We start from the raw sequence: 23,217 nt of genomic DNA, 5'->3' as shown, positions 1-23,217 counted from the left end.
CAACTACGACGTACAACTATCTACTGGGGCTTTGGGGAAAAATAAAAAAAAAAAAGGAGGAGGATTGGCAATAGATGTTAGCTCAGAGCCAGGCTTCCTCAGCAAAAAGAGGAGGATTAGCATGGATGTTAGCTCAGGGCTGATCTTCCTCACACACACACACAAAAAGCACCCACCAGAAATCTGTTAGAAATAATCAACAACTACACCAAAGTTGCAGGGTACAAAATCAACTTACAAAAATCAGTGGTATTTCTATACACTAATAACTACCTAACAGAAAGAGAACTCAAGAATGATATCCCATTTACAATCGCAACAAAAAGAACAAGATATCTAGAAATAAATTTAACCAAAGAGGTGAAAGACTTATACACTAAAAACTATTAGACATTATTGAAAGAAATCAAACACGACTTAAAGAAATGGAAAGATATTCCATACTCAAGGATTGGAAGAAAAAAACATAGTTAAAATGTCCATATTACCTAAAGCAATCTGCAGACTCAATGCAATCCCAATCAGAATCCCAATGATATTCTTCACAGAAATAGAACAAAGAATCCTAAAATTTATATGAAATGAAAAAAGACCCTGAATAGGAAAATCAATCCTGAGATAAAAGAGCAAAGCTGGAGGCATCGCAATCCCTGACTTCAAAATATACTACAAAGCTATAATAATCAAAACAGCATGGTGCTGGGACAAAAACAGAGACATATATCAATGGAACAGAATTGAAAGCGCAGAAGTAAAACCACACTTCTACAGACAGTTAATCTTTGACAAAGGAGCCAAGAAGATACAATGGAGTAAGGAAAGTCTCTTCAATAATTTGTGTCAGGGAAACTGGACAGCCACATGCAAGAGATTGAAAGTAGACCATTATCGTACACCATACACAAAAATTAACTTAAAATGGATTAAATACTTCAATATAGGAACTAAAACTATAAAATTCCTAGACAAAACATAAGCAGTACACTCTTTGACACAGGTTTTAGCAGTATCTTTTTGAATACTCTGTCTACTCAGACTAGCAAAACAAAATGAAAAATTAACAAATGGGACTACATCAGACTAAAACGCTTCTGCAAGACAACAGAAACCATGAACAAAATGAAATGACAACCCACCAACTGGGAGAAAATATTTGCAAATCATATGTCTGACAAGGGGTTAATTTCCAAAATATATAGAAAACTTACACAACTCAACAACAAGAAAACAAACAGCCCGACCAAGAAACGGGCAGAGGCTATGAATAGACATTTTTCCAAAGAAGATATACAAATGGCTAACAGACTTTTATAAAAAGATGTTCAACATCACCAATTGTTAGGGAAATGCAAATCAAAACTACAATGAGTTACCACCTCACACCTGTCAGAATGGCTATAATTACCAAGACATAAAACAACAAATATTGGGGAGGATGTGGAGAAAAGGGAATCCTCACACACTGCTGATGGGTTGTATACTGGTGCAGCCACTATGGAAAACAGTATGGAGATTTCTCAAAAAGCTAAAAATAGAAATACCACATGATCCAGTTATCCTAATACTGAGTATTTACCCAAAAAACTTGAATTCAACTATTCAAAGAGATTTATGCACCCCTTTGTTCATTGCAGCATTATTCACAATAGCCAAGACATGGAAGCAACCCAAGTGCCCTTCAACTGATGAATGGATAAAGAATATGTGGTATATACATACAATGGAATACTACTCAGTTATAAAAAAAGAAAAATTTTGCTATTTGCAACAGCACGGGTGGACTTTGAGTATATGATGTTAAATGAAATAAGCCAGAAAAAGAAAAATAAAAACTGCATGATTTCACTCATATGTGCAAGATAAACACACACATGGATAAAGAGAACATATTAGTGGTTACCAAAGGTGAAAGGGGTTGGGGGCTGGGTGAAAGCAGTAAAGGGGCACATATGTATAGTGATGAATAAAAATTAGACTATTGGTGATGAGCACAGTCTATACAGAAACTGATAAATAATAATGTACATCTGAAATTACACAATGTTATAAACCATTGTGACCTCAATAGAATAATTGGAAAAAAAAAAAAAAGATCATGCACCATGATCAAGTGGGATTTATTCCCAGGATGCAGGAATGGTTCAGCATCCACAAATCAATCAATGTGATACACTACATTAACGAAATGAAGAATAAAAATCACAAGATCATCTCAGTAGATGCAAAGAAAGCATATGAGAAGATACAGCATCCATTTATTATAAAAACTCTGAATAAAATGGGTATAGAAGGAAAGTACCTCAACATAATAAAGGCCATATATGACAAACCCACAGCTAATATCATACCCAACAGTGAAAAATTGAAAACTATCCCTTTAAGAAGAAGAATCAGACAAGGAGGCTCATTTTTGCCACTCTTATTTAACATAGTATTGGAAGTCATAGCCACAGTATTTAGGCAAGAAAAAAAAAATAAAAGTTATCCAAATTGGAAAGGAAAAAGTAAAATTGTCACTTTTTGAAGATGATATGATTTTACATATAGAAAACCCTTAATAATCCACAAAAAAATCTATTAGAATTAATAAGTGAATACGGTAAAGTTGCAGGATACAAAATCAACATACAAAAATCAGTTGCATTTCTATACACTAACAATGAAATAGTAGAGATAGAAATTAAGAATACAATCCCATTTACAACTGCAACAAAAAGAATAAAATACTTAGGAATGAATTTAATCAAAGAGGTGAAATACCTGTACACTGAAACGTGTAAAACACTGTTGAAAGAAATTGAAGAAAAAACAAAGAAATGGAAAGATATTCCATGCTCATGGATTGGAAGAATTAACATAGTTAAGGCGTCCATACTTCCTAAAGCAATCTACAGATTCAATTCAATCCCTATCAAAGTCCCAAAGATGTTTTTCTCAGAAATAAAACAAAGAATCTTAAAATTTTTGTGGAACAACAAAAGACCCTGAATAGCCAAAGGTATCCTGAGAAAAAAGACCAAAGCTGGGGGTATCAGACTCTCTGATTTCAAAATAAAGTACAAAGCTATAGTAATCAAACAGCATGGTACTGGCACAAAAACAGACATACAGATCAATGGAACAGAATCAAGAGCCCTTAAATAAACCCATACATCTATGGATAGTTAATTTTTGACAAGGCAGTACACTCTTCAACATTGGTCTTAGCAGCATCTTTTTTAATATCATATCTCACCAGGCAAGGGAAACAAAAGAAAAAATAAACAAATGGAACTACATCAATCTGAAAAGCTTCTGCACAGTAAAGGAAACCATCAACAAAATGAAAAGACAGCCTGCAAATTGGGAGAAGATGGTTGCAAACCATATATCTGATAAGGGATTAATATCCAAAATATATAAATGACATACAACTCAACAACTAAGAAACAAACAACCCAATCAAAAAATGGGCAAAGGGGGCCAGCCCATGGTGTAGCAGTTAAGCTCGTACACTCTACTTCAGTGGTCTGGGGTTCACAGGCTAGGATCCCAGGCACAGACGGATGCATGGCTTGTCAAGCCATGCTGTGGCAGCATCCCATATAAAGTAGAAGAAGATGGGCACGGATGTTAGCTCGGGGCCAATCTTCCTCAGCAAAAAAAAAAAAAAAAGAGGAGGACTGGCAATGGATGTTAGCTCAGGGCTAATCTTCTTCATAAAAAAAAAATGGGCAAAGGATCTGAACAGACATTTTTCTAAAGAAGGTATATGGATGGCCAAGAGGCATATGAAAAGATGTTCAACATTACTAATTATTAGGGAAATGCAAATCAAAACTACAATGAGATATCACCTCACACTTGTCAGAATGGCTATGATTAACAAGACAAGAAATAACAAGTGTTGGAGAGGATGTGGAGAAAAGGGAACTCTCATACATTGCTGGTGAGAATGTAAACTGGTGCCGTCCCTGTGGAAAACACTATGGAGATTCCTCAAAAAATTAGGACTAGAACTACCATATGATCCAGTTATTCCACTTCTGGGTATTTACCCAAAGAACGTGAATGTATAAAGATACATGCACCCCTGTGTTCATTGTAGCATTATTCACAATAGCCAAGACGTGAAAACAATCTAAGTGCTATCAATGGACGAACGGCTAAAGTTGATATGGTATATACATACAATGGAACACGACTCGGCTATTAAAAAAAAAAAGAAGAAATCTTGCCATTTGTGACAACATTGATGGCCCCTAGAGGGCATTATTCTAAGTGAAATAAGTCAAGCAGAGAAAGTCAAATACTTTATGATTTCACTCATACCTAGAAGATAAAAACAACAACAACAAGAACAAACAAACAAATAGATATAGAGATTAAATTGGTGGTTACCAAAAGGGAAGCAGGGATGGTGGAGGGCAAAAGGTTTGATAGGGCACATGTGTATGGTGATGGATAGTAATTAGTCTTTTGGTGGTGAAAATGATGTAGTCTACCTAGAAATTGAAATATAATGATGTACACCTGAAATTTATAATGTTATAAACCAATGTTACTTGAATACAAAAAAATAGAGCAGACTGGAAGAAAATATTAGCAAAAAACAAAAAAGTTATGTTCACACTATACTGTAGTCTATTAAGGGTACGATAGAATTATGTCTAAAAAAACAATGTACATACCTTACTTAAAAATACTGTATTACTAAAAAGTGCTAACCATCATCTGAGTCTTCAGTGAGTTGTAATCTTTTTTCTGGTGGAAAGTCTTGCCTCAATATTCATGACTGCTGACTGATCAGGATGGTGGTTGTTGAAGGCTGGGGTGACTGTGGCAATTTCTTAAAATAAGACAACAATGAAGTTTGCCCTATCAATTGACTCTTCCTTTCGTGAATGATTTCTCTGTTTGGTGCAATGCTGTTTGATAGCATTTTACCTGCAGAACTTCTTTCAAAATTAGAGTCAATCTTCTCAAAATCTGCAGCTGCTTTATCAACTAAGTTTATTTAGTATTCTAAACCTTTTGTTGTCATTTCAACAATCTTCACATCATCTTCACCAGGAGTAGTTTCCATCTCAAAAAACCACTTTCTTTGTTTATCCAAAAGAAGTAAATCCTCATCCATTAAAGTTTTATCATGAGATTGCAACAATTCACCCACATCTTCAGGCTTGACTTCTAATTCTACTTCTCTTGCTATTTCCACCACATCTGCAGTTACTTCCTTCACTGAAGTCTTGAATCCCTCAAAGTCACCCATGAGGGTTGTAATCAACTTCTTCCAAACTCCTGTTAATGGTGATATTTTAACCTCTTCCAATGAATCACAATTATTCTTAATAGTAAATCCTTTCCAGGGAGTTTTCAATTTACTTTGCCCAGATCCAACAGAGGAATCAGAATCTATGGCAGCTTCTTAAATAATAAGACTTGAAATTTGAAATTAATCCTTGATCCATGGGCTGCAGAATGGATGTTGTAACACATGTTCATGCAGGCATAAAAACAACATTAATCTCATTGTACATCTCCATCAGAGGTGCATTGTCAATGAGCAGTAATATTTTGAAAGGAATCTATTTTCTGGGCACTACATATCAACAGTGGGATTAAAATACTCAGTAAACCATGTTGTAAACAGATGTGCTATCATCCAGGCTTTGTTGTTCCCTTTATAGAGGACAAGAAGAGTAGATTTATCATAATTCTTAAGGGCCCTAGGATTTGGGTAATAGTAAATAAGCATTGCCTTCAACTTAAAGTCACCAGTTGCATTAGCTCCTAGCATAAAAGTTAGGCTGTGCTGTGAATTTTTGAAGCCAGGCATTGATTTCTTTTATCTAGTTATGAAAGTCCTAGATGGCACCTTCTTTCAATATAAGGCTGTTTTGTCTACATTGAAAATCTGCTCTTTAGTGTAACCACCTTCATTAATTATTTTAGCTAGATCTGGGTAACTTGCAGCAGCTTCTACGTGAGAACTTCCTGCTTCACCTTGCACATTTATGTTATAAAAATGGCTTCTTTTCTTAAACCTCATGAACCAAGCTTTGTTAGCATCTTCTTCACCTCTCTCAGCCTTCATAGAATTGAAGAGAGCTAGGGCCTTACTCTGGATTAAGCTTTGGCTTAAGGGAATGTTGTGGCTAGTTTGATCTTCTATCCAAACAACTAAAACTTTCTCCATAACAGCAATAAGGCTGTTTTGCGTTATCATTGATGTGTTCACTGGAGTAGAACTATTAATTTCCTTCAGGAAGTTTTCCTTTGCATTCACAACTTGGCTAACAGTTTTGCACAAGGCCTAGCTTTTGACTTATCTTGGCTTTTGGCATGCCTTCCTTACTAAGGTTAATCATTTCGAGCTTTTGATTTAAAGTGAGAGATGTGTGACTATTCCTTTCACTTGAACATTTAGAATTCACTGTAGGGTTATTAATTGACCTAGTTTCAATATTGTTGTGTCTCAGGGATTAAGGACTGCAGAGAGGAAGACAGATTTGGGAACAGCCGGTTGGTGGAGCAGTCACAACACACACATTTATCGATTGCCTGCCATCTTATATAGGCACAGTTTGTGGTGCCCCAATAGAACTACACTAGTAACATCTAAGATCACTGATCACAGATAAGCATAACAAAAATAATAATAATAAAAATGTTTGAAATATTGTGAGAATTGCCAAAATGCAACACAGAGACACAAAGAGAGCAAATGCTATTGGTAAAATGGCGCTGATAGACTTGCTTGATGCAGGGTTGCCACAAACTTTTAATTTGTAAAAAAAATGCAGTATCTGAGAAGCACAGTAAAATAAGCTATGCCTGTACTACTCAGCCATAAAAAAGAATTAAATCTTATCATTTGAGACAACAGAGGTGGATCCAGAGAGTATTATGTTAAGTGAAATAAGTCAGACAGAGAAAGACAAATACCATATGATTTCACTTTAATCTGGAATAGAAAAAACAAAACAAATGAAAAAACAAGACAAAACTAATAAATACAGAGTAAAGATTGGTGGTTTCCAGAAAGGAGGAGAGTTGGAGGTGAGCAAAGTAGGGGAAGGGGATGAAGAGGTACAAATTTCAAGTTATAAAATAAATAAGCCATGGGAATGCAATGTACAGCACAAGGACCATAGACAATAATATTGTATTCAAATGTGAAAGTTGTTAATGAAGTAAATCTTAAATGTTTTCATCACAAGAAAAAAATGTAACTTTGTATGGTGACAGATGGTAAATAGAGTTAATGTGGTTATCATTTTGCAATGTACGCAAATGTCAAATCATGATGTTGTATGCCTGATACTAATATAATATTTTACTACAATTAAACTTCAATAAAAAATATTGCAGAAAGGACATGACTGAGATGACATATTCAAGGTGCTGAAAGAAAAAGCTGTCTACCAAGAATGTTGTATTTGGCAAAACTCTCCTTCAAAAATATAGAAGAAATTCAAACTTTCCCATATAAACAAAAGCTGAGGCAGTTCATTACCACTAGACTAGTTCCACAAAAATGCTAAAAGGAGTCCTTAAAATTGAAATTAAAGGACAGTAGAAAACATCACAAAGACATATGAAAGTATAAGGAGCTCTGGTAAGGGTAAATACATGGACAAATGTAATAACCTGTATTAGTGTAATTTTGGTGAATAGAAATATAAATGATGAAAACACAAAATTACAATGAATCTATGTTAATAGCTATACAATATACAAAGATGTAATTTGTGATATAAAGAATGTTAGATGGGGAGAGTGGAGCTGTAAATGAATAGAGTTTTTGTATGCAATTAAAGTTAAGCTGTTATCTGTTTAAAATAGAATGTAACTTTAAGACGTTGCATGTTACTACAATGATAAACAGAAAGAAAATATCTGCAGAATAAACACAAAAGAAAATGAGAAAGGAATCAAAGAAATTCACTACAAACACATAGAAAAAGGATGGCAGTAAAAGAGGAAAAGAGGAACAAAAGAACTACAACAAATATAGAAAGAAATTAACAAAATGACAATAGTAATTCTTTCCCTATCCATAGTTACTTTAAATGCAAATGGATTGAACTCCCCAATCAAAAAGCATAGAGTGAGGACACATCATCATCATGGCCAGTGTAAGAGGATTGCTTTTTCCCTCCACTTAAATCCACAGCAAGTAAAACATCCATGTTCCAACAGAGTCTACATTGCCAAAGACACCAGGATGCTGGAGAGATCCACACATCAGTACATATAAAGGTAGGTGGATTGGAGCACATAGAGGAGGCAAAACAAGGGAAAAAGAGAGGCAGTTGAATGCAACAGATAAGCCAGCCAATCCCAGCCACAGAGAACTGAGTGGACAGCAGCAGAGGCATGCATGCAACTCCAGCCAGCCAGTTGCAGAGGCGCTTGAGACCAGAGGCGCTTGAGAAGAACAGCAGCTGAGGCAGATCCTCATGATTCTGGGCTCCCAGCTGCAGCTCAGAGTCTGGCAGAAGCAACGGAGCCATGCACATGACTCTGACATCCCAACTGCAGTTGCACCTCTGGCCACAAGGTAATGGGCAAGAGCAGAGGCAGTGCCCCATGAACTTGGTTCCCTCCTCATCTTCCCCTTCCCCATGTCATGATGGCAATATTTCTGACCCAGGTAATCCTGGATGCAGTGGAGGCTTCAGCCATCCCTGTACACCTGCAGTGGAACCAACTACCACAGCAACACTGGCAACAACAAGTCATCAGTGACTCACAGAGATGTGGGGGTGATGATGAGAATACCAATGACCCTCAGAAGAGAGAGGGTGTAGGGTGGAATATTAGATCCTTTAACATATACAGAGGCAGTTCAGGTAAGAGAAACAAAAAACTAGCATCGTAGTGCCACCTACCGAAAAACAAAAGAAAGTCCCCAATCTCCAACCAATTGAAAGTTTCAATAAAAACAAAGCTACACCTAAATTTTAAAAAGCTGTTCACTATGACAAATGCACCATCAGAGGGATAACAGCAAACACCACAAAAAGCCATGATAACATGGCATCGGAAAAAGAAAATAATAATTCTCTACAAACCAAATATAAAGTCATGAAAAATTGAGATGTAACTGATAAAGAATTCAAAATAGCTGTCATAAAGAAACTCAACAAGCTACAAGAAAACTCAGAAAAGCAGTTCAATGACCTCAGGAATAAAATCAATGAACAGGAGAAATATTTTACCAAAGAGATTGAAACTCTATAAAAACAAAAAACAAGAAGAAATTCTGGAGCTGAGAAACTCAATAAATGAGATGAATAATGCATTAGAAAGCCTTGCAAATAGAGCAGATCATATGAAAGACAGAATTAGCAAGTTTAAAGATAGAAACCTAGAAATGACGCTGATAGAAGAGGAAAGAAAACTAAGGTTTTTAAAAAAATGTACAAATTCTATGAGAATTATTTGAATCTATTAGAAGGGGCAACATAAGGATAATGGGTATTCCAGGAGGAGAAGAGAGAGAGAAGGGAATGGAGAGCTTATTTAAAGAAATAATAGCTCAGAACTTCCCAAACCTGGGGAAGAAACTAGATATAAAAATCCACAAATCTAATAGAACATCTAATTATCAAAATGCAAAAGACGTTTTCCAAGACAAATGATAATAAAACTGTCAAAAGTCAATGACAAAAAATGAATATTAAAGGCAGCCAGGGGAAAAAAAAAAACAATATCGTAAAAGAGAATGCCCAATAGGCTATCAGTGGATTTCTGGGCATAAAATCTACAGCCCAGTAGAGTAGAATGATATATTCAAAATATAGAAAGGTAAAAACTGTCAGGAAAGAATGCTCTATCCAGTAAATTTATCCTTCAAATATGAAAAAATAAAGGTTTTCCCAGACAAATGAAATGTGAAGGAGTTCATTGCCACTAGACCCACCTTACAAGAAATATGAAAGGAGCTCTCCTACCTTAAAAAAAAAGGCAAAGGTATACACAGCTTTCAGCAAGGTGAAAAATAGACAGAATCAGAAAATTGCAACTCTATATCAGAATAAGTTAGTAAACACAATTATAACACAAGGGGAAAGACAGCATTAAAAATAACAATAACCACTTCAATTTGGTAATTAGCTCACAATACAAAAAGATATTTTATGACAACAAAAACATAGAAGGGGAAGAGATAGAATCCACCTAGGAAAAGGAAGATAAGGTGCAATCAGCAGAAAAAGTACTATATTATCAAAGACACCTTTTATACAAACCTCAGAGTAACCAGAAAACAAAAATTCAGAGTTCAGAGGTAAAATATTTTTAAAAAACGGTAACTAAGAAACACATCATAGAAAAACACCAAACTAAAATGGCAAACAGAAACACAAGAAAAAAAATGAACATATAGAGCAACCAGAAAACAAAAGGAAAAATGGCCATTTTAATTATTCATATATCGATAATCATTCTAAATGTAAATAAATTGAATTAATCAACCAAAAGATACAGAGTGGCTGTATGGATTAACAAACAATACCTAACTATATGCTGCCTCCAGGAGAACTACTTCAGCTATAAAGACAAACATAGGGGAAGAGAAGTCAAGATGGTGGCATAAGCAGACTCTGAACTGACCTCCTCTCACAGACACAGCCAATTTACAACTACTCATAGAAAAATTACCCATGAGAGAACTGAAAACTGGATAAGAGGAACTCCTGCAACAAAGGACAATCCTATTTGAGGTTGAAGAGGCAGAAACTCCCTTCTGGAGAGGAAAAACATCACCTTCACAAACCGCCAGCTTCACGGCCACCCAGGAGCAGCCCAAAGGTACACAGCCCTCCCGGGAGGAGCAGGGACCTGAGCCGAGGAGTGCTCCCACTGTGGGCATATTGTGGACGCAGCACAAATGAGACAAGTGGCATAATATCTGACTTTGCTTGCTACTAAAACATTGGGGATTACCCCCAGAAAAGCTGGTTCATAAAGAAATTAAAACCGACTCTTAAAGAGCCCATGTGCAAATTCACCCATTTCAGAAAGCAACCTAAAATTAACAGAAAGAAAGGTGCACAGTGCTTTGGTGAAAAGAGACTCACCTGATAGGCTCTGAGTGCATCGCAGTGAGAGGTGAGACCTCTCTAAGACTGGGATATTGGCAGTGGCCATTGTTGTGGCCTGGTGTGGGCATGCTGACACAGACGGCATTGGAATTCTCCCGGGAGCCTGCTAGCCCAGGGTCTGCCCCAGCCACTAGAGCACCCATTCAATCCAGCTCAGCCAGGGCAGGCAGCCCACCCTAGGGACTGGCCCCACCTAACAACAAGCCCTCAGGCAATGGGTGGGCCTGTATAGATTGGTGACTGGATTCTCTGCAGCGTGGTGACTGAGCCCACTTCAGTTGGGTAGGGAGTGCTCAAAGAGCAGGTGGGGAGTGTGGGGCAGTGGTGGACTGTGTGGGGCCCTAACTGTGGAGAGACTGGGTGCACTTCAGGAGGTTGGGGCACGCACATGGGGCAGGACTGTGTTGACTGTGTGTGTGGACCTGTGGGTGGCAGAGCTTGTCAGCTGCAGAAGAATCGTGCTTCTCAAAGACCCATATAGGGGGTTTGCCCCACATTTCAAAGCCTGAAACAATTGGCTGCTACCATGCCTGAGGCCAGCCCCACACAGCTGCAATCCTCAGAGAGCTGACAAGAGATCTAAAGGCTGGAGGCTTATAGCATTTGTAATCCCCTGAGCCTAACAACCTACCACGCTGGGGACCTACTCACTTAAAAGAAATACTGCAATGCAAATGTGGTATTAGAAGTTGCAGCCAACTGTGCTGGGGCTCCCCACACCTGATAAAGAGACTGAAGAGCCCACAACAACTACAAGCAGCTGAGCATTACAACAGATGGCCAGGAGAATAACTCAGCCTCCCTGGGCACCTACAGGGAGAGCAAACACGCCACAACAGAAGGAAACATGTAGCCCACATAGGGGTCAATCTTGGAACATTGAGAACTGAGGGAAGCACACTGCAGGCCTCCTAAGGCATCACTTATATAAGCTCACCTATCCAAGAGCAGGAGATACGTCTCCTACCTACCTAATACATAGACACAAGCACAGGGAAAGTGGCAAAATGAGGAGGCAAAGGAATACGTTCCAAGTAAGGGAACAGGACAAAACCCAAGAAAAGGAACTAAGTGAAACAGAAATCAGCAACCTACCTGACAGAGAGTTCAAACAGAGTGTTAAGGATGCTCACTGATCTGGGGAGAATAGATGAACTCAGTGAGAATGTCAACAAAGAAATGGAAGATATAAAAAAGAACAAATCAGAAATGAAGCATACAATACTGGAAATGAAAAATTCACTAGAGGAACTCAAAAGCAGAGTAGAGGATACAGAAGAACGGATCTGTGAGCTGGACCAAAGACTAGAGGAAATCACACAAGCAGAACAGATAAAAGAAAAAAGAATTAAAAAGAGTGAGGACAGTCTAAGGGACCTCTGGGACAACATCAAGTGCACTAATATCCATGTTATAGGTGTCCCAGAGGGAGAAGAGCAAGACAAAGGGGCAGAGACTCTATTTCAAGAAAAAAAAGATGAAAACTTCCCTAACCTAAGAAAGTAAATAGACATCCAGGTACAGGAAGTTCAGAGAGCACCAAACAAGATAAACCCAAAGAAACCCACACAAAGACACATCATAATGAAAATGTCCAGAATTAAAAATAAAGAGAGAATCCTAAAAGCCGCAAGAGAAAGACAAGTTAAATACAAAGGAAACTCCATAAGGCCATCAGCTGAGTTATCAGCAGAAACCGTACAGGCTAGAAGAGAGTGGCACGATATATTTAAAGTGCTAAAAGGAAGAAATTTGCAGCCAAGAATACTCTACACGACAAGGTTATCATTCAAATTGGAAGGAGAGATCAAAAGTTTACCAGACAAGCAAAAATTAAAGGAGTTTTGCACCAAGAAACCAGTGCTAGAAGAAATGTTAAAGGGACTTATTTAAGGGGGAAAGAGAAGACCACAAATAGGAAAAATTATCTATTTCCATGATAAGAGGGTAATGGATACAAAGGCACAAAAAAAGCTTAGATATGATGTCAAAAACATAAAAGGAAGGAGGAGGGGAGTTAAAGAGTAGAGCTTTCAGACAGAGGTCAAACTAAAGAGACCATCAATTCTGTATAGAAGGAGAAAGGAACAGAGAAGGACTACTAGAAGACTGAGAAAAAAAGTTAAAAAATGGCAGTGAGAACATACTTATCAATAGCTACTTTAAACGTCAATGGACTAAATGCTCCAATTAAAATGCATAGGGTGGCTGATTGGATAGAAAAAACAAGACCCATATATATGCTGCATACAAGAGAAACATTTCAAACCTAAAGACACTCACAAACTGAAAATGAAGGGATGGAAAAAGATACTCCACGCAAATGGAAATGAAAATAAAGCTGAGGTAGCAATACTCACATCAGACAAAATAGACTTTAAAACAAAAACTGTAAAAAGAGACAAAGAAAGGCATTACATAACGATCATGGGAACAATCCAACAAGAGAATATAACACTTGTAAATATCTGTGTACCCAACATAGGAACACCTAAATACATAAGCAATTATTAACAAACATAAAAAGATAAATAGAGTGTACCACAATAGTAGTAGAGGACTTTAACACTCCACTTACACCAAAGGATAGATCGTCCAAACAGAAGATCAATAAGGAAATATTGATGTTAAATGACACACTAGAACAGATGGACCTAGTAGATATATAAAGAGCATTCCATCCAAAATCTAAAGAATACACGTTCTTTTCAAATGCACATGGAACACTGTCCAGGACTGATCACATATTAGGCCAGGAAACAGGTCTCCATAAATTTAAGAAGATTGAAACAATACCAAGCATCATTTTTGACCACAGTGGTATGAAACAAGAAATCAACTATAGGAAGTAGATCAGAAAAGCCACAAATACGTGGAGATTAAACAAAATGCTACTGAACGATTGGGTAATGAAGAAATCAAAGGAGAAATCAAAAAATACTTGGAGACAAATGAAAATGAAAATACGACATGCCAGAATTTATGGGATACAGCAAAATCGGTTCTAAGAGGGAAGTTTATAGCAATACAGACCTATCGCAACGAACAAGAAAACTCAAATAAACAATCTAACAAGGCACCTAAAGGAACTGGAAAAAGAAGAAAAAACAAAGCCGGAATCAGTAGAAGGAGGGAAATATTAAAAATCAGAGCTGAAAGAAATGAAATACAGACTAAAAAAAATAGAAAAAATTAATAAAACCAAGACCTGGTTCTTTGAAAATATAAACAAAATTGACAAACGTTTAGCTAGAATCACCAAGAAAAAAAGTGAGAAGGCTCAAATAAGTAAAATCAGAAATGAAAGAGGAGAAATTACAGCAGACACCTCAGAAATACAAAAGATTATAAGAGAATACTATGAAAATCTATATGCCAACAAATTCAACAATCTGCAAGAAATGGATAAATTCTTAGAATCACACAACCTTCCAAAAATGGATCAAAAAGAAATAGAGAATTTACATAGACCAATCACCAGTAAGGAGATTGAAACAGTAATTGAAAACCTCCCCAAAAATAAAAGTCCAGGACCAGATGGCTTCCCTGGTGAATTCTACTAAACATTCAAAGAAGACTTTATATCTATCCTTCTCAAACTCTTCCAAAAAATTGAGGAGTAGGGGAAGCTCACTAACTCGTTTTACGAAGCCGACATTACCCTGAAACGAAAACCAGACAAGGACAAAACAAAAAGAGAGAATTACAGGCCAATATCATTGATGAACATCAATGCAAAAATCCTCAACAAAATACTAGCAAATCGCATACAAGACATTGAAAAGGTTATACACCATGATCAAGTGGGATTTATGTCAGGAGTGCAGGGATGGTTCAACATTCACAAAGCAATCAACATAATACACAACATTAATAAAATGAAGAATAAAATCACATGATCATCTCAATAGATGCAGAGAAAGCATTTGACAAGATACAGCATCCATGTATGATAAAAACTCTGAATAAAATGGGTATAGAAGGAAAGCACCTCAACATAATAAAGGCCATATATGACAAACTCACAGCTAATACCATCCTTAACGGTGAAAAACTGAAAGCTCTCCCTCTAAGAACAGGAATCAGACAAGGATGCTCACTCTCATCACTGCTGTTTAACATTGTACTGGAAGTCCTAGCCAGAGTAATCAGGCAGGAAAGAGAAATAAAAGGGTATCCCAACTGGAAAGGAAGAAGTGACACTCTCACTATTTGCAGATGACATGATTTTATATACAGAAAACCCTCAAGAATCCACCAAAAAATTTTAGAAGTAATAAATGACTACAGGAAAGTTGCAGGATACAAAATCAACATACAAAACTCAATTGCATATCTATACACTAACAACGAAGTAGCAGAAAGAGAAATTAAGAATTCAATCCCATTTACAATTGCAAGAAAAAGAATAAAATACCTAGGAATAAACTTAACCAAAGGTGAGAAAGATCTGTACACCGAAAACTATAAAACATTTCTGAACAAAATTGAAGAAGACACAAAGAAATGGAAAGATATTCCGTGCTCTTTGATTGGAAGAATTAACATAGTTAAGATGTTCATACTGCCTAAAGCAATCTATATATTCTATGCAATCTCTATGAAAGTTCCAACAACATTTTTCACAGAAATAGAACAAAGAATCCTAAAACTTATATGGAACGACCAAAGACCTCGAATAGCTAAAGGAATCCTGAGAAAAAAGAACAAAGTTGGAGATATCACTCACTGATTTCAAAATATACTACAAAGCTATAGTAACCAAAACAGCATTGTACTGGCACAAAAACAAACAGAGTTCAATGGAATAGAATTGAAAGCCCAGAAATAAACCCACAAATCTATGGACAGCTAATCTTCAACAAAAGGAGCCAAGAACATACAATTGATAAAAGAAAGTCTCTTCAACAAATGGTGTAGGGAAAACTGGACAGCCACTCACAAAAAAATGAAAGTAGACCATTACCATACACAATACACAAAAAGTAACTCAAAATGGATTAGACTTGAATGTAAGACATGAAATTATGAAACTTCTAGAAAAAAACATAGACAGTACGCTCTTTGATATCGGTCTTAGCAATATATTTTCAAGCACCATGTCTTACCGGGCAAGAGAAACCATAGAAAAAATAAACAAATGGGTCTACATTAAACTAAAAATCTTCTGTACAGCAAAGGAAGCCATCAACAAACCGAAAAGAGAACCTAACAACTGGGAGAAGATATTTGCAAACCATATATCTGATAATGGGTTAATCTCCAAAATATATAAAGAACACATGCATCTCAACAACAAAAAAACTAACAACCCAATTAAAAAATGGGCAAAAGACATGAACAGGCATTTCTCCAAAGAAGATATACAGATGGACAACAGGCCCATGAAAATATTTTCAACATCATTAACTATCAGAGATATGAAAGCAAAACTACAATGAGATATCACCTCACGCCCCTCAGAATGGCTATAATTAACAAGACAGGAAACAACAAGTGTTGGAGAGGATGTGGAGAGAAGGGAACTCTCATAGACTGCTGATGGGATTGCAAACTGGTGTAGCCACTATGGACAACAGTATGGAGATTCCTCAAAAAATCAAGGATAGGACTACCATATGATCCAGCTATTCCACTGCTGGGTGTTTATCCAAAGAACTTGAAAACACCAATGCATAAAGATACATGCACCCCTGTGTTCATTGCAACGTTATTCACAATAGCCAAGAGTTGGAAGCAACCTAAGTGCCCATCAAAGGACGAATGGGTAAAGAAGATGTGGTATATATACACAATGGAATACTACTCAGCCATAAGAAAAGATGAAATCCAGCCATTTGTGACAACATGGATGGACATTGAGGGGATAATGCAAAGTGAAATAAGTCAGAGGGAGAAGGTGAAATACCATATGATTTCCTTCATTTAGTAGTAGATAATAACAACAATAAACAAACACATAGAGACAGAGATTGGATGGTGGTTACCAGAGGGGAAGGGGGGAGGGAGGAGGGCGAAAGGGATAATTCGGCACATGTGTGTGGTGATGGGTTGTAATTAGTATTTGGGTGGTGAACATGATGTAATCTATGTAGAAATAGAAGTATAATGATGTACACCTGAAATTTATACAATGTTATAAACCAATATGTTACTGCAATAAACAAAAAATTAAAACAACAAAATAAATCAAAGAAGACACAAAGAAATGAAAAGATACTGCACGCTAAACAACAAAATGAAGAGGCAATATACTAAATGGGACAACTGTTTTGCAAATTATGTATCTAATAAGGGATTAATATCCAAAACATATAAAGTACTCATACAGCACAATAGCAAACAAACCAAACAATCTCATTTTAAAAAATGGCTATAAAATTTAAATGAGCATTTGTCCAAGAGAGACATACATCTTCCAAAGGAGATGGCCAACAGGCACATGAAAAGATGCTGAACATCACTAATCATCATGGACATGCACATCAAAACAACAATGAGATATCACCTCACACCTATGAAAGCGGCTATTGTCAAAATGACAAGAAATAACAAGTCTTGGCAAGGGTATGGAGAAAAGAAAACTTTCATGCACTGTTTGGGGGAAATGTACATTGGGGCAGCCACTATAGAAAACAATACGGAGGTTCCCAAAAAAATTTAAAATAAAATAACCATACGATCTAGCGATTCTACTTATGGGTAGTTATGTGAAGTAAAATACTCACTAATTTAAAAAATATATGCAGCCTGATGTTCATTGAAGCATTATGTATCATAACCAAGATATGAAAGTAACCTAAGTCTCCATCAGTGGATGACTGGATAAAGAAGATGTGGTATATATGTACAATGGAATACTACTCAGCCATAAAAAGAATGAAATCTTGCCATGTGCAACAGCATAGACGGATCTCGAGGGCATTATGCCAAGTCAAACAAGTCAGTCAGAGAAAGACAACATATGATCTCAGTTCTATGTAGAATCTAGAAAATAACAAAAACAACAACAACAAAAATCTCATAGAGACAGAGAACTAATTGGTTGTTGCAAGAGTCGGGGGGTGGGTGATGGGCAAAATAGATAGAAGGCCAAAATGGACAAACCTCTAGTTTTAAAATAAATAAGTCGTGGGGGTGTAATCTGTAGCATAGTGACTATAGTTAATAATAGTGTATCACATATTTGAAAGGCGCTAAGAGAGTAAATATTAAAAGTTCTCATCCCAAATAAATTTTTCGTAGCTATGTTAGGTAACGGATGTTAACTAGACTTATTGTTGTGATGATTTCACAATGTATACAAATATTGAATCATATTATATACACCTGAAAATAGTAGAATATTATATATTATGTCAATTATACCTCAATTAAAAAATAAAAAATAAGTGAGTCTCCTGTAGAAGGTATAGAATTGGATCCCGTTTATTTTAACAGGTGAAGCCAATTTGTCTTTTTGTATAGTTAAAAAACCCCTGATTTATGTTTGTTTATTTTTCTTGAGTTGACATTGGCTTATAACATTATATAAATTCCAGGTGTATGTTATTATATTTCAACTTCTGTATACACTACATTGAGCTCACCGCCAAAAGTCTAGTTTCCATCCATCACCATACAAATGTCCCCCTTTGCCCCTTGTGCCCTCCTACCACCCCCTTCTACTCTGGTAACCACTAATCTGTTTTCTGTATCTGTGTTTGCTTGTTGTTGTTTTAATCTTCCACATATGAGTTAAATCCTACAGTATTTGTCTTTCTCCATCTGACTTACTTTGCTTAGCTTAATACCCTCTCGGTTCTTCCACGGTGCTGCAAATGGCAAGATTTAATCTTTTTTATGGCTGAGTAGCATTCACTTGTATATATATACCAAATCTCCTTTGTGCATTTATCCATTGATGGGCACTTAGGTTGTTTCCAGATCTTGGCTATTGTAAATAATGCTGAAATGAGCATAGGGGTGCATATATCTTTTCAAATTAGTGTTTTCATGTTCTTTGGATGAACAGGAAGTAGTGGAATAGCTGGACCATATGGTGGTTCTACTTTTAATTTTTGAGTAATATCCATTCTGTTTTCCAGAGTGGCTGCATCAATTTACATTCCCACCAGCAGTGTACAAGAATTCCCTTTTATCCACTTCCTCTCCAACGCTTGTTATTTCTTGACTTTTTAATAGTAACCATTGTGGTGTGTATAAGGTGATATCTCATTGTAGTTTTGATTTGCATTTCCCTAATAATTAGTGATGTTGACCATCTTTTCATGTGCCTGTTAGCCCTCTGTATATATTCTTTGGAAAAATGCCTGCTCAGATCCTCTGCCCATGTTTTAATTGGGTTGTTTTTGTTGTTATTGAGTTGTATGAGTTCTTTATATTTTTTGGATGTTAACTCTTTATCGGATGAAAATTTTACAAATATTTTCTCTCTGTCTGTAGGTTGTCTTTTCATTTTGTTGATAGTTTTTCTTTGCTGTGCAGAAGCCTTTTAGTTTGATGTAGTCTCATTTGTTTATTTTTGCTTTTGACTCCCTTGCCTGAGAAGACACATCCAAAAAAAATATTGCTGAGATTGATATCAAAAAATTTACTGCCTATGTTTTCCTTTAGAAGTTTTATGGTTTCACATCTTATATTTAAGTTTTTAATCCACTTTGAGTATATTTTTGTATGTGGTATGAGAAAGTGTTCTCTTGCATTTAGCAATCCAGTTTTCCCAACACCATTTATTGAAGAGAGTGTCTTTTCCCCATTGTATATTTTTCACTCTTTAATCATAGTTTAATCGACCAAATAGTGTGGGTTTATTTCCGGGCTCTCTTTTCTGTTCCATTGATTTATGTGTCTTTTTTATGCCAGCACCATGCTGTTTGGATTAGTATAGCTTTGTAATAGTTTTAAAACAGGGAACATGATGCCTGCAACTTTGTCATTCTTTCTCAAGATTGTTTTGCTTATTACGGATCTTTTGTGGTTCCATATGAATTTTAGGGTCATCTGTTCTATTTCTGTGAAAAATGCCATTGGTATTTTGATACGGATTGCATTGAATCTGTAGATTGTTTGGGTAGTATGGACATTTTAATAATTTTAATTCTTTAAATTTCTGAGTGAGGAATATCTTTCTATTTATTTGTTTTCTGAAATTTCTTTTATTAATTAATTGTAGTTTTCAGAGTATAAGTCTTTCATGTCCTTAGTTAAATTTATTCCTAGGTATTTTATTCTTTTTGATGCAATTGTTAAGATGATTGTTTTCTCTTTTTTTTTTTTCCCCCAAAGCCCCACTAGATAGTTGTATGTCATAGTTGCACATCCTTTTAGTTTCTGTATGTGGGACTCGGCCTCAGAATGGCCAGAGAAGCGGTGCTTCAGTGCGAGCATGGGATCTGAACCCAGGCCGCCAGTAGTGGAGCGCTAGCACTTAACTGCTAAGCCACGGGGCCTACCCTGATTGTTTTCTTAATTTCTCTTTTTGATAGCTTATTATTAGTGTTTAGAAATGCAACATATTTTTGTATATTGATGTTGGACCTGCAAATTTATTAGTCCCAAAAATTTTTGGTGGGGTCTTTAGGGTTTTCTATATATAGTATCATGTCATCTGCAGATTATGACAGTTTTACATCATTCCCTCCCATCTGGGTGATTTTTATTTTTTTTCTTGCCTAATTTCTCTGGCTAGGACTTCCAGTACTACATTGAATAAAAGTGGTGAGAGTGGTCATTCTTGTCTTGTTCATAATATTATAGGAAAAGATTTCAACTTTTCACAATTGACTTTAATGTTAGCTGTGGCCTTTTCATAGGTAGTTTTTATTATATTGAGTTATGTTTCATCTATACTTACTGTGTTGAGAGGTTGAAAGTTTTTATCATATATAGATGTTGAGTTTTGTCAAATAATTTTTCTGCATCTATTGAATGGATCAAATAATTTTTATCTTTCATTTTGTCAATGTGATGTATCACATTGATTTGTGTATTTTGAACCATCCCTGCATTCCAGAAATATATCTCATTTGATCACAGTGTATGATCCCTTTAATGTATTGTTGAATTTGGTATGTTTTGTTGAGGATTTTTGCATCTATGTTCATGAGGGATATTGGCCTGTAATTTTCTCTTCTTGTGACACCCTTGTCTAGTTTTGGTATCAGGGTAATGCTCACCTTGTAAAATAATTTTGGAATGGTTCCTTTTTTCTATTTTTGCAAGAGTTTGAAAAGGATTGATATTAAATATTCTCGGAAGTTTTGATAGAATTCACCAGTCAATCCATCCTGTCCTGGACTCTTGTTTGTTGGGAGGCTTTTGACTACTAATTCAATCACTTTACTAGTAATCATTGTGTTCAGATTTTCTATTTCTTTGTGATTCAGTGTTAGTAGGTCTCATGTTTTATAGGAATTTATCTACTTTTTCTAGGTTGTCAAATTTCTTGTCATATAATTGCTCATAGTAATCTCATGAACCTTTGTACTTCTATGCTACCAGTCGTAACAAAGAGATTCACTTTAGATCTAAGGACATATATAAATTAAAATTAAAATATGGAAAAAGAGATTCCATTCAAATGATGAACAAAAGAGAGCAGAGCTCGTTATAATGATATCAAACAAAATAAACTTTAAATGAAAAATTGTTTAAAAAGGCAAAGAAGGATATTATGTAATCATAGAAGTGTCATCTCCCCAAGACCATATAGCAATTTAGAATATTTATGCACCAAACCGTGGAGCTCTAAATATATGAAGCAAATTTTGACAGAATTGAAGAGAGAAATATGCAGCAATATAATAATAGTAGGCCTTAAATAACTCACTCTCAATAATGGATAGACTAATCAGAGAGAAGACCCATAAGGATATACAGAACTTAAACAACACTATAGACCAGTTGGACCTAACAGGCATATGCAGATAACTTCAGCCAACACAGCAAAATGCATCTTCTTCTCAAGTGCACATGGAACATTCTCCAGGATAGACCACATGTTAGGTCACAAAAAAGACTTAAGATGGGGCCAGACTGGTGGCACAAGCAGTTAAGTGTGCATGCTCTGCTTCAGCGTCCCGGGTTCACAGGTTTAGATCCCAGGCATGCACTGACACACCGTTTGTCAAGCCATGCTGTGGAGGCATTCCATATAAAGTAGAGGAAGATGGGCATGGGTGTTAGCTCAGGGCCAATCTCCATTGGCAAAAAAAAAAGAGACAGGAGGATTCACATCAGATGCTAGCTCAGGGCTGATCATCCTCACAAAAAAATAAAAATTTAAAAAATCACATTAAAAAAGGTCTTAAGAAGTTCAAGAAGAATTAAATCATACAAAGTTTCTTTCCAATCACAAAGGAATGAATCTGGAAATCAACAGCAGAAAGAAAACTTGAAAATCCACAAAGGTATAAATTAACACACTCCTAAACAACCAATGGTCAAAGAAGAAGTCATAAGGGGTATTATAAGATCCCATGAGACAAATGAAAATTTAAGCACAACATACCAAAACGTATGGAATGCAGCAAGAGCAGTACTTAGAATAATGATTATAGCTGTAAATGTGAACATTAGAAAAAGAGAGATCTCAAATAAACAACCTAAGTTTATCTTGAAGGAACTAAGAAAAGAAGAACAAACTAAACTCAAAGCTGGCAGAAGAAAGGAAATAGTAAAGATTAGAGAAGAAATAAATGAAATACAGAATAGGAAAAAATAACATTAAAAATCAACAAAAAATGAACAGCAAAACTGATTAGCTAGACTAACTAATTGTAAAAGGGGGAAGACTCAAGTAAAAAAATTAGAAATGAAATAGGAGAAATTACATCAAATGCCATAGAATTTAAAAAGAATATGAGGGTACTATGAACAATTGTATGACAAAAAATTAGATAACATTGAAGAAATGGATGAATTCGTAAAAACTCCCTACCTAACAAGACTAAGCCATGAATAAATAGAAAATTGAACAGACTAATAACTAGTAAGGAGATTGAATCAGTAATCAAATACCTTCCATAAAAATAAAGTGCAAGACCACATGGCTTCACTGGTAAATTTTATCAAACATTTAAAAAAGAAATAATACCAATAGTCCTAAAACTCTTCCAAAAAA

This window comes from Diceros bicornis, chromosome X (genome assembly GCF_020826845.1).
Source record: "Diceros bicornis minor isolate mBicDic1 chromosome X, mDicBic1.mat.cur, whole genome shotgun sequence".
In the NCBI taxonomy this organism is placed as follows: Eukaryota; Metazoa; Chordata; class Mammalia; order Perissodactyla; family Rhinocerotidae; genus Diceros; species Diceros bicornis.
This window is presented reverse-complemented; position numbering follows the sequence as displayed.